At 36.4% G+C, this 14,169-nt stretch overlaps 1 pseudogene; it reads left to right on the top strand.

Moving 5' to 3' along the window:
• The first annotated feature begins 824 nt into the window (after positions 1-824).
• On the top strand, positions 825-920 carry LOC111546728 (annotated as a pseudogene).
• The last annotated feature ends 13,249 nt before the right edge of the window (positions 921-14,169 follow it).

Raw genomic sequence — 14,169 nt, forward strand, 5'->3', positions numbered from 1 at the left:
TAGGAGATTTAATGCTAGTGTAGAGGAGCCAGCAGATTACATGACTATCTCTTCCTTCAATTTATGGTTAAAATACATTATTTAAGAAAACAAATAACAGAGCACATTCCAAAAGAAAGAAAAGTAAAGCCTTCAGGATTCAGACATAATGAACTAAAAAAGATACAACCTGAATTAGTACAAATGGTTCGAGAACTAAAAATAAGTCAATAAATAAAATCTATGTATGCAGGGTTGATATTGTAAATATAATGTAGGAAAAATAAGCTTTATAAAAAAGAAATAAGTTGACAAATTATAAATAAAAATAACATTGAAAGATAATAGAGAAAATGTAAATTAAAAATAACACATTGAAAAATGTAGGTACACTAGAACTTTGTAAATTTTTTTTAATAAATGCAAATAAGTTGTTCAAACTGATAGAAAAAGCAGACTTTGATAAATCAAGGAAGATTCTAGAGTAATAAGAATAAATCAGCACTAAGAAAATAGGAAATAGTAATATCAGAAATATACTTTAACGAATGATAAGTTGTAAACATTTGGGGAGCCCTCCCACCACCTAGCAAAAAGGAAATAACAGAGTATACAAATCAGATGACACAAACCTGCATAACAAGGTTCACACCAGACATTGTGGAAAATCCTCTATCCTCAATGCACATCCTTACACATGTAAACATGATCGAGAGGGAAGGTCATAATCACATAATTCAAGTGAATAAACTCCCACTTTTGGAATTCTGTCCATTTAATGAAAGTAATAAGAATGCTGCTCTTTTTTAAAACTATAATTTTCTTTAAGTACTCAGAACGTAGTAATTATTCTCAAGCATGATGATTGGGTGTTTATGTGCACATGTGAGATGTACCTTCTTCAAATCTTGTTTTGGTGGCAGCATGTTACCCATCTGACCTGAAAGAAAATAAGATAAGAAATAATAATTACCTGCTAAGGTTAAGTGATAGATATGTGTGTGTGTGTCTATGTGTGTGTATGTATATATGTGTGTGTATGTATATGTGTGTGTATATATATATATTTACTTAAACAAACTTGTATTAATCCATGAAATGTGTACTTAGTATAGTAAGTGTGGAGATACACACATACACACACACACACACACACACATGGTTTTAAGCAGTAGTATTAACTGGAAATGTGTTGGAGTTATGTAGCTGTCTAGCTCACTTGCATAGATTCAGTAAGAAGACAATGAGATGCACTCAAATGGTTCTAGACAGTTTACTGTTCGCCACATGGCAGGCAATGTGGGTTCACAGTACTCTTTACCTTCCAAATCCCATGGGGGTGGCACGGGTAAATATTTTGTGTTACAGATTGATATTTTATATGTTGAAATCTTAACTTTTAATGTGATAACATTTGAAGGTGTCTTTGGAAGGTAATTAGGTCATGAGGATGAAGCCTTCATGAATGGAATTAGTGCACTTGTAAAAAGAACCCCAAAGAACTCTTTCTTCCTGTTTCTGCCAGGTGAGGCTACAAAGAGAAGTGGCAATCTGCCACCCAGAAAATGGTCCTCACCAGAACCAACCATGCTAGCACCCTGATCTTGAACTTCCAGCCTCCAGAACTGTGAGAAATAAGTTTCTATTGTTTATAAGCCACACAGTCTATGATACTTTGTTATAGCAGCTTAAAGTGACCAGGACTCTGCACACACAAACTATATCACAGGGGTTATATCACAGCTGAGAAACACTGCACTTTAAAAACCCTCAATTGTATAAGGGATCTGCCAGACAACCTGCCCATCTTTATCTCCAGAGTAACTCTGCCTGGAATGTAAGGCTATCCCTTTGGGAAGGAGAAGGAAGACTTTACTCTACTAGAATGTCTCTGAGGAGAAAAATTCTCTATGTTTATTACACTGATCAGACAAGAAGTGTCTCTCCTAAGGAGTGATACACTGTCTCTAACTTCCAAGGCTCTTTGTTATGCAAGATTCTTGAAAAGAGCATCTGAGGAGATAAAAACACCAGAGAATTGCTTCCAAACAAATAAAAATGATCAGGTTTCTGTGTTGAAAATTGTCAGTTCTGTGTTAGCTTGATGCTGCATTATTTTTTGCAGTGTTCACGGTTTTTTCATGAATGAAAAAAAGCATGTATTCAGACCATGTAGCAATTATGAACTTAATAAATCATTGATAATCTTCCATTTTGATGTAGGAGGTTTACCTTGGTTCCCACATGGAATAAATATGCTGTATAATCTCCCCTATAACCCAGGCTGATAGCTGAGGATCAACTACTTGAGGTAAACTGAGACTCAAGGATTAGTAAAGAAATCCAGATAATCAGATAACCTGAGCTTGATTTAGGTCTGTATGTATTATTGAACATAGGCTGCTGAATCATTTCACCTTTTAAAGTACTATATCACTCAAGGGCTTCACACAGGGCAGACTTTATAGAGAGCACAATAGTTTTATAAGAACTGTTGAACTAAAACAGCCAAAAGGGAGCACTAAGCTAACCCAAAGATTTCAACTGATAAAAACAAAGATGGGAAAAGAACTGGGAAGAGCAAGGCCTGAGAGTTTTTTGTGAAGCCCTGTAGGGTTGGCACTCAGTCTCCAAAGAGGAGGTGCCTCTTGGTTGTTGGTTCCTGTAAGAAGGGTGATGAGGCTGAAATCAGGACTGGCAAAAGAAGCTGGAGACTGCAGATCACTCTCTCTTTTGAGTTATGCTGATGTGAACAGCAGAAAAAAAGAAGAAAACATAAATGGGGGAGAGTTCTTTCTCACTTCATTCATTCTCTTCAATGCCTCCGTTGGACATAATCATGGAAATCAGGAATACAGTTTGCAAAATTCTAGTACCAGCATCTCAGAGTAAAGTATAAGGTATGGATTTGATGCTGAAAGACAGTGAGTACATGACTATTAAAATTACTAACTATAAGGTAATTTTCAAGGAACTTTAATCCACTATTTTAATGTGAATATTTACTGAGGTTTCTAGTTTTCTTTGCGAAAACCAATTAACTTCAAGGTCACATTACTAACTCTTTCTTCTACTGGGAAACGAAACTTAATGGTAATAGAAATTGATGTTTTGTCAGGAAAACATATTTTTTTCTGAATTTATTATTAGTGTAGAATGCAACTTTTGCATGGAGTAATGATTTCATTCCATTTCTTTAAATTAGACACAGAATCTAATATGAGTGTTGCAATCTGCTGTGGAATATGTCCTTTGAGATATCTGTTTCCCTTTTTCCCATATTCTCATTATAATATATAGCTTTTCTTATTTTACCTTCTACTTCCCAAGGAGTGGAGAATATAGAATAAATAAATAAGATAGTCTTAAATCAAAAATTTCCTCTTATGTACACTGCTCTTAGAATTTGTTTCAGCTTATGTGTGATTCATCTTGTTGCTATTTCAGAATCTAGTATAAAGAACATACTTACAAATACCAATCATTTGTGAAAAAAAATCTAAAAGGAATAGCAATCTCTTCATTGCCCTGTGTATTAATCCATTCTCATCCTGCTGATAAAGACACAACTGAGACTAGGCAATTTACGAAAGGAAGAGGTTTAATGGACTTACAGTTCCACATGGTTAGGGTGGCCTCACAATCATAGCAGTAGGCACTTCTTACTGGCAAGAAAGAGAAGGAGGAAGAAGAAAAAGCAGAAGCACCTTATAAAGCCATCAGATCTCATGAGACTTATTCACTATCATGAGAACAGTATGGGGAAAACTGCCCCCATGATTCAATTATCTCCCACCGGGTCCCTCCCCCAACACATGGGAATTATGGGAGTACAATTCAAGATGAGATTTGGGTGAAGACACAGAGCCAAACTATATAATTCCATGTGTGGCACCTCCCAAATCTCATGTCTTCACGTTTCAAAACCAATTATGCCTTCCCAAAAGTCCCCCAAAGACTTATTTCAGCATTAACTCAAAAGTCCACAGTCCAACATCTCATCTGAGACGAGGCAAGTCCTTTCCACCTATGAGCCTGTAACATCAAAAGCAAGTTATTTACTTCCTAAATACAATGGGGTACAGGCATTGGGTGAATAAGCCATTCCAAATGGAGAAATTAGCCAAAACAAATGGCTACAGGCATCATGCAAGTCTCAAATTCAGCGGGGCAGTCAAATCTTAAAGCTCCAAAATGTTTTCTTTGACTCTATGTCTTACATTGGGGTCATGCTGATGCAAGAGGTGGGTTCCCATTGTCTTCGGCAGCTTCCCTTTTTGGCTTTGCAGGGTATAGCCCCCCTCCTGGCTGTTCTAAGGGGCTGGCATTGAGTGTCTGTGGCTTTTTTAGGTGCACGGTACAAGCTGTTGGTGGATCTACCATTCTGGGGTCTGGAGGACAGTTGCGCTCTTTTCACAGCTCCACTAGGTGGTGTCCCAGTAGGGACTCTGTGTGGAGGCTCCGACTCCACCTTTCCTTTCTTCATTGCCCTAGTAGAGGTTCTCCATGAGGACCCTGCCCCTGCAGCAAAATTCAGCCTGGGCATCCAGTCTTCTGAAATCTAGGTGGAGGTTCCCAAACCTCAATTCTTGTCTTCTGTGCACTTGCAGGCTCAAGACCACCCATGTCTAAGCTGCCAAGGCTTGGGGCTTCCACCTGCTGATGAAACAGCCTGAGCTGTACCTTGGCCCCTTTCAGTCTCAGCTGTAGTGGATGAAAGGGGCACAGGACACCAAGTCCCTAGACTGCACATGGCAGAAGGAACCTGGACCAGGCCCACAAAACCATTTTTTCTTTATAAACCTCTGAGCCTGTGATGGGAGGAGTTGCTGCAAAGGTCTCTGACATGCCCTGGAGACATTTTCCCCATTGTCTTGGCGATTAACATTTGGCTTCTCATTACATGTGCAAATTTCTGCAGGCTGCCTGAATTTATCTTCAGAAAATGGAATTTTCTTTGGTATTGAGTTGTCAGGTTGCAAATTTTCCAAACTTTTATGCTCTGTTTCCCTTTTGAAACTGAATACCTTTAACAGCACTCAAGTCACCCTTGAATGCTTTGCTGCTTAGAAATTTCTTCTGCTAAATACCCTAAACCATCTCCTTCAAGTTCAAAGTTCCACAAATCTCTAGGGAAGGAGCAAAATGCTGACAGTCAAATATAGCAAGAGTCACCTTTACTCCATTTCCCAAGAAGTTCCTCATATCCATGTGAGACCACTTCAGCCTGGATTTCATTGTCCATATCACTATCAACATTTTTGTCAAAGCCATTCAACAAATCTCTAGGGCATTCCAAACTTTCCCACATTTTTCTGTCTTCTTCTGAGCCCTCCAAACTGTTCCAACCTCTGCCTGTTACCCAATTCCAAAGTCATTTCCACATTTTCAGGTATCTTTTCACCAGTGCCCTACTCTACTGGTACCAATTTACTATATTAGTACATTGTTTTCATGCTGCTGATAAAGACATACCCGAGACTGGGCAATTTACAAAAGAAAGAGGTTTAAGGGACTTGCGGTACCACGTGGCTAGGGAGACCTCACAATCATGGCAGAAGGTGAAAGGCACTTTTTACCTGGTGGTGGAAAGAGAGAGAATGAGGAAGAAGTGAAAGCGGAAACCCTTTATAAAACCATCAGATCTCACGAGACTTATTCACCACCATGAGAACAGCATACAGGGAACTGCCCCTATGATTCAATTTCTCTCACAAGGTCCCTCCTGCAACATGTGAGAATTATGGGAGTAAAATTCAAGAGAAGATTTGGGTGGGAACACAGAGCCAAACCATATCATCTTGCCCTGACTCCACTGCCATTATTGAATGTTCACTTGTGTGAAGCAAGGTATGCTCAAACTTACAGAAACCTTTGTAAATCTCAGCTCATCTTCTTGAGTAGTGGCTATGATATTGTACCATGTGTTTACATTTGACTAAGATTTTTATTTGTAAAAATATATTTTTGAAAGTAATTGAGAGTTCACAAAACTAGAATGTAAAATGTTTTATTTTGCATTGATTTAAATTTTAAATCACCGAAATGACTATCATTAAATGAACTTCAAGCTTCAGAAGTTGATATAGTAGCCATTAAAAAGGAACAAAGTATATTTATATATACTCTTCTGGAAAGGTCATGAAAACCTACTTATGTAAAAAGAATAAAACCAGTATGTATAATATCATTATTGCCCAACTATATATGCGTATATGAACAAATGCATGCATTCAAAAGACATGAAAAATGATTTTTGTTTTAAAATGAAGATTTAGAATGGGGCTTATTCATTGAATTAGTATTTATGAGAATAATGAGCTAATTAATCTACAAAATAAATAAATAAAGTAGATTTAGCATTAATACATAACAAACAAGGAGAATGTCACAGTCACGTATTTTAAACTTAAAAATTGAAGATTAATGTCAGAAACAGAATTAAGGGAAGACTAATCTTGTGCTTCTCTAACCCAAAAGGAGATAATGCAGAGTTATCTTTTAGAATCTGCACAAGTGACACCAAATTATCTAGAAGCTACCTCGGAGGAGATCTTCATCTTTTCCGTCTCTAGCAAGCAGGGGCCACGGGGAGGTATGTTTTCACAGAGAGAACGTCGTAAGGCTAAACCTTCCTGGTCAAAGCATAAACTCCAGGAATCACCAATGAATAGTAAAAATACATCAAATGGGGAGGAAGTCTCAGCAATGTGATTTGCTTTTCCCTTTGTTTAGTGCAGTGAATTGTTTTTGATTGTTGACACTCAAAATATGATTATCAGACCAGTAACACTGGCATCACCTGGCAGCCTGCAATAAAAGTAGATGCAAGGGCAGCCATTGGCATTTTAATAAAATCTCCATGTAATTTCTATAGAAATGGTTATTGTTTAAAAATACTATTGCAGTGGACTTTAACAACACATTACAGAATATTATATAACACTGAAGTAGGGAATCAGCAGGAGAACTTGTTTTCTCAGCATTAGTTACAAGACCCTGCTGATCAAAATAGAATTTGATGAAAACAGATGCAGCAAAGAAACAGGCCCCAAACAGCTAAAACCAGGATGGGGATGAGAGTGACTTTTAACTCATTTTCCTCATTGTTCATTATATAGTACTTATAATGCAATAGCATGCTAAAAGAAACTCCCATTCATGATGCCACAGTTTACAAATGCCATGGCAACTGCTGAAAGTAAACTTATATGGTATAGAAGAGGAGAAACTCTCAGTTCTGGGAACTCCACACCCTTTTTTCAGATAACCATCTCCTTATTTAGCATCTAATCAAGGAACAGCCATAAATATAGCTAGCCAGCAATCCACGTGAAACATTGCTACCGCTCTGTCTATGGAGCAGTCATTTTTCTGTGTTCTGTTGCTGTAATAAACTCACTTTTGCTTTGTTTTGTTGGATAGCTCTTGAATTATTTTTTGTGTGAAGCCAAGAACCTCTCTGCCCCGACTGAGCACCAATTTGGGGATTTGCCTGCATCAGTACTGTAGGACCCAGTTTTATTAGAAAAGCATACGCAAAGCTGAGACCTCCTCTTTTACCTCACACTCAGTCTACAAAACCAATGGCAACAAAGCCATATTTTCAGATGGGGAAAAAAAGCTAAATTTAGGTAAAGGAGTAGAGAGAAAAAGAAGATTCTATAAATTTCTATAAAAAGTTGTGTTAGCAAGGTACAAAGAAGAGGTTTAGCAAGTATATAAAAGTATTTAAAAATTGGCAAAAGATGAGTGACTATCTTAGACAAGAGTAAATCATTGTCCAATGGATAGTACTAAATCCTCCACAAGTGACTTACTCTGTAAGTATTTGATAGAAGCATTAATTTATCAAACGAGAGTGTAAAAACTAGATGGCAATACAACCCAGGCAGATGAAAATGGTGACTGAAGAGCTGTGGAAACAAATTGAGGAACAATATTACCACAATACAAAAATAATAAATGCACTCTAAACAGAACAAAACAGAACAGATGTGGCTGAAAATGGAATCACTGACACAGTGGAGAAAATGCCTATTAAAGTTACGTGAATTCAGAGGAAAAAGGCCCAGATCAAAGCAGTTCGATGAATCACAATAGATGAAGAGAACAGAGATGTTCCAATGTGAGAAAAACTGTCATCTGTGATGTAAAAACTTCAATAGAATTAACAAAAATCATTCATGAGAAATGGATGAAGATTTCCCAGAAATTTTAAAATGTATTTGCACAATGACGAACACACAGTGTTCCAGAAATTACAATTTGCAGAACAATTTGGCCCAATAAATAACCTGGTGATGTAATTGAAATTGGAGAATTAGGTATTATCTGGCATACAGGAAAGAAGAGAAAGTTATGTACAAGAAGGAAGTGTCAGAGTAGCCTCAGATTTTTCCGCAGACATGTTCAATGATGGAAGATAATAGTGTAAGAGCTATGAGGTTCTGAAGAAAATAAGAGGTAAGATGTTACTCAAGACCTATATATTCAGGTATTAAATGTTACTGAAACATTAAAATGTGCCTTGACTTTTGATATCAAAATTAAAAATACGAGAAGAAATAAACAACCAATAGGTCTTTCTGGAAAAAAACAAAAAAGAGAGAGATAAATAAAGAGGCAAACAAAACACATTTTTGACAATTAAAACAATCAAATAATGGAAAAATAAAGCAATCATTAGAATCTAAACTAAATAAACAGAAATAAAACTAAGCAACCATGGTAATGAAAATTAAGCAAAAATACAAATCTTAAGTACATCAGTAATGTCAATAAACTTGGAGGAATAAAATAAAGTACAAGATTGTGCAGGTGTTAAGTAAATTAAAATGGAAACTAGGTCTGGAGAATTTCTGAGCAGAGGAAGCCAGTTAGGCCTTGAAAATAACCTTAACATTGCTTACCTTGCAAGCACAGCAAAACTTAAACATGGGCCATATCTTGTAAACACCTGTATTAAGGAAAAACAAAACTTAGACTCTATCAATCAGAAGCTGCCAACTAACTTACATAACAAGAACCTATTCAGCAGCATAGACAAAGACAATTGCATAACCGTAACCAGTGAAATCTTTTCTTGGCTTTACTTCCATGTCTGTCATTTAAAAGCATCTATTGGAGCTCCCAAATCACTTCTGGTTAGGAGCTGGAGCTGCTCAATTCATGAGTCAATGTTTATTCAGGTAAACTATTTAACATCAATTATTGTGCCTTAATTTATCTTTTAGTCCAGGTTATGCTAGGTCTACTTGAAATATTAAAACTTCCAGGATGAGTGTGGTGGCTTATATTTGTATTCAGCACTTTGAGAGGTCAAGGCAGGCAGAGCACTTGAGCTGAAGAGTTCTATACCAGCCTGGGAAACATGACAAAATCCCCTCTCTACCAAAAAAAAAAAAAAAAAAAAATGGCGGGAAGTGGTGGGACACACCTCTATTCCCAGCTACTCAGTAGGCTGAGTTGGAAAAATCATCTGTGTTTGACAGGCAGAGATTGCAGTGACCCATAGTCACACCACCACACTCCAGCCTGGATGACACAGTAAAGCCCTGTTTCAAAGTAATAGCAAAAACAACAGCAAAATTCCAAACTCTCAATATTAAAAAAAAATTCATAAAAATTCTTCTTAAATTTTGAGGTATCTTTTATGGAAGAAGTATGTCTTAAGAAGAACAGATATTTGTACAGCTATTTTTTTTTAAATAGAATTTACTAATTTTTTTCCTTTTAAATTCAAGTATACTAAATAAAGTTTATATTAAAATCATCCCTCATAGCACAGTTTTAAATAAAATACCTTCTTTTTGTTGATTTTTCTTTCTTACTTTCATCCTTTTTTAGTTTCTTTCTGTTTGTCTATTTTATAGAAGCATGATAAACCATCTGGAATGCTCTTTCATCATGGTTGAAATGTCATCTCAGGCTCTTTTTGCTGGTTTAAAGTTGTTCTTGGCCAGGTGCGGTGGTTCACACCTGTAATCCCACCACTTTGGGAGGTTGAGGTAGGCAGATCACGAGATCAGGAGATCGAGATCATCCTGGCTAACACAGTGAAACCCTGTCTCTACTAAAAATATGAAAAAATTGGCCGGGCTTGGTGGTGGGAGCCTGTAGTCCCAGCTACTGGAGAGGCTGAGGCAGGAGAATGGCATGAACCCGGGAGGCGGAGCTTTCAGTGAGCCGAGATCGTGCCACTGTACTCCAGTCTGGGTGACAGAGCGAGACTCCATCTCAATAATAATAATAATAATAATAATAATAATAATAATAATAATAAAATAATAAATAAATAAAGTTGTTCTTGATATGATTTTTATATATTTTTTTTGGAGGGGTGGAAGACGATCATTCTTTAAAACAAAAAGGCAAAAATAAGGTCTAGGGAGATAAATTTCAAAATGTAAATATTAATTTTCTGGTTGGGGAATTGGACAGAATGTATGTAGAACTCACAAGTAGATGTGTTAAAATTATTGCTTCACAGTATTTATGATCTTCTAACAAATTTGTTACTAGCATAAACTATTCTTTACTAGAAAAATATCATTTGTTGTTGATTATATAAAACGTTTTTTAATCTTTGTATTTTACATATTAATGGCAAAGCTTAGTTTTGATTTTTTTAAACATATACGGAGCTATTTTTTAGTTGGAGAAAGTTAGGGAAAAATACACACATATGGTTTGGTGAGGAAGGAATTAGTCCTATTACTCATAGCTTTGTACATCAGGCAAGTTGCTAGAATAGTCAGCAATCCTTAAAATGTGTATGTATGAAAATAATTTCTGTTAAAAACAGATTTTTTTTTTGGTGCATGGTCTCATTTTGGGTCTATATAAGATGCTGCTAAAACAATTTGAGATGACATAACTGTTACTGTAGTTCAACATTTGAAAGAGCTAATCTGTCTTGAGAGTCGTAATTGTTTGTTTTGTAAATGATGATTTCTGTACATTTCCAATTCTATACTATATTTAATTTTGTATAAAATTATATATATTATACTACCTAATACCTTAATTTCAGGTTTAAGTAAGGGTTAATGCCTTAATTATTAAAAGAGTTCAAATGAGTTCTGTCTTTTCCAATTCTAAACTACTTAGCTTTACCTTTAAACCAAAGTAACTCCTTACAAGCTTTTTGTTTAGTGGAATTGCTTGAAACCTGGAGGCAGAGGTTGCAGTGAGCCGAGATCATGCCACTGCACTCCAGCCTGGGCAACAGAGTAAGACATCGTCTCCAAAGGAAAAAAAAAAAAAAAAAAAAAAAAAGGTTCTTGTTTAGTGTGATAGTGGAGAGAAGAAAGCCATGAAGAAAAGTATTCTTCCAAAATATTCTTAACTTATATTGGGTAATTTTATTACAGTGAATTGAAATAAGAATCCACTGAGTAATAAGGCTAATATATCACTTTGTTATTCTTTCCCAACTAAATGACTGAATGAGACATATGCTCAGTTCCCTCTCCCTGTGCTTTCAGACATGTATTGACACTTTACTTTGTCATATAATCCTCAACAGATAGTTGCTTTAAGATCAATATATTTACAGAATAGCAAAAATAATTTGCATGCAATTATTTGCTAAGTCATAATGTTCTGAGAGCTTGCCTTACTCAGAAAAAAAAAAAAAAAAAATAGAAAAAACAGACAAATGCCTTTTTGTAATAAAATTAAATAAACAATTCAGTTGAGAATAAAATTCAATTTTACTTATTTATTTGAGTTCCTGTAACAAGAATTCAGTTTGATTACATACATCTCCAAGTTTTGAGCCATGTGCAATCAACATATGTTAGACACAATTTAATTCAGCAAGAACTTTCTAAAATAAGAAATATGTTCTTCTCTCCCTCTCTCCTTCCTCTCTCTCTCTTCTTTTCTTTCTTGCTTGTTTGCTTGCTGGTAGAGAGAAGTTCTCAAGGTGATATATACAAAAATAGAGGGCTGACAGTCTGGAATGACAAACTGGACTGGTCATTGGGACACTAGTGTTGTCGTTCTATTGTGAACAACCTTCTATTATTTCTAAGTCTTGCATGTGATACTACTGAGATTGTTTTCCATGCCTCTCAGCAACACAGGTAATAAGAATTAAACTCCATCAGTGGAGATAGGTCAAATATATATATATTTGACTTTTATATATAATATAATCTATATAATTATATAATTAATTATTTAATTTAAATATTATTTTAAATATAAATTAATTTAAATATATATTTGACTTATATATATCAATATATCATTATATGATAAGATAATAATATATATTAGTCAAGTAAATACATTTAAATTAACTAAATTACTAGTTATCAAGATAGTAAATAAAACAGTTTTTACTTGTGGAATATGTAATTTTCACTGTATTTGACAAGTCTGAAAAACAGATATGCTTTCTGATATCATTGATTCATTTATTCAGTATTTATTAAAAGCCTAATATGTCCTAGTGATGTGGTTTGACTGAGTTCCCATTCAAATTTCATCTCGAATTGGGGCTCCCATAATTCCCATGTGTTGTGGAAGGGGCCCGGTAAGACATAATTGAATCATAGGGGCAGTTTTCCCCATACAGTACCCATAGTAGTGAGTAAGTCTCACGAGATCTGATGGTTTTATAATCCGTTTCCATTTTTGCTTGTTTCTCATTCTCTCTTGTCGGCTGCCACGCAAGACATGACTTTCACCTTCTGTCATGATTGTAAGGCATCCCTAGCCACGTGGAACTGTGAGTTCATTAAACCTTTTTCTTTATAAATTACCCAGTTTGGGGTATTTCTTTATCAGCAGTGTGAAAACTGACTAATGCAGTAAATTGGTACTGGGAGTGGGGTGATGCTGTAAAGATACTCAAAAATATGGAAGCAATTTTGGAACTGGGTAAATGGCAGAAGTTGGAACAGATTGGAAGACTCAGAAGGAGACAGGAAAATGTGGAAAAGTTTGGAACTTCCTAGAGACTTGGAGGGCTTACAAAGTAGGAGGATGTTGGAAAGTTTGGAACTTCCTAGAGACATGTTTAATGGCTTTGATTAAAATGTTGATAATGATATGAACAATGAAATCTAGGCTGAGGTGGTCTCAGATGAAGATGAGAAATTTGTTGAGAACTGGAGTAAAGGTGACTCTTACTATGTTTTAGCAAAGAAACTGGCTGCATTTTACTTCTCCCCTAGAGATTTGTGGAACTTTAAACTTGAGGGAGATGATTTAGGGTATCTGGCATAAGAAATTTCTAAACAGCAAAACATTCAAGAGGTGACTTGGGTGCTATTAAAAGCATTCAGTTTTAAAAGGGAAACTGAGCATAAAAATTCTGAAAATTTGCGGCCTGATTAGATTATAGAAAAGAAAAATCAATTTTCTGAAGAGAAATTCAAGCAGGGTGTAGACATTTGCATGAGTAACAAGAAGCCAAAAGCTAATTGATAAGACAGTGGGTAAAATGTCTCCGAGGCATGTCAGTGAACTATGTGGCAGCCCCTCCCATCACAGACCCAGAGGCCTAGAAGGAAAAAATAGTTTCACGGGCCAACCCTGTTTTGTGCAGCCTAGGGATTTGGTGCCCTGTGTCCTAGCCACTCATTGTCATTGCTAAAAGGGGCAAGGTGAAGCTTGGGCTGTGGCCTCAGAGGGTGCAAGCCCCGAGCTTTGACAATTTCCACATGGTGTTGAATCCCCACTGGGGCATGGCTTAGTGGAGCTGTGAGAAGACAGCCACTATCCTGCAGACCCCAGAATGGTAGATCTACCAACAGCTTACACCGTGCACTTGAAAAAGCCAAAGGCACTCAACACCACCCCATTAAAGAAGCTGGGAGGGATGCCATACTCTGCAAAGCCTCAGGGGCAGAGCAGCTGATGACCCTGGGAGCCACCCCTTGCATCAGCATGACCTGGATGTGAAACATGGAATGGAAGGAGATCATTTTGGCCCTTGAAGATTCGACTGCCCCACTGGATTTTGGACTTGCATGGGGTCTGTAGCCATTTGTTTTGGCCAATTTCTCCCATTTGGAACACCTGTATTTACCCAATACCTGCACCCCCATTTTATCTAGGAAGTAATTAACTGCTTTTGATTTTACAGGCTCATAGGTGGAAGGGACTTGCCTTGTTTCAGATAAGATCCTGGACTGTGGACTTTTGAGTTGATGCTGAAATTGGTTAAGACTT

The sequence above is a fragment of the Piliocolobus tephrosceles genome, chromosome 4, assembly GCF_002776525.5.
Source record: "Piliocolobus tephrosceles isolate RC106 chromosome 4, ASM277652v3, whole genome shotgun sequence".
In the NCBI taxonomy this organism is placed as follows: domain Eukaryota; kingdom Metazoa; phylum Chordata; class Mammalia; order Primates; family Cercopithecidae; genus Piliocolobus; species Piliocolobus tephrosceles.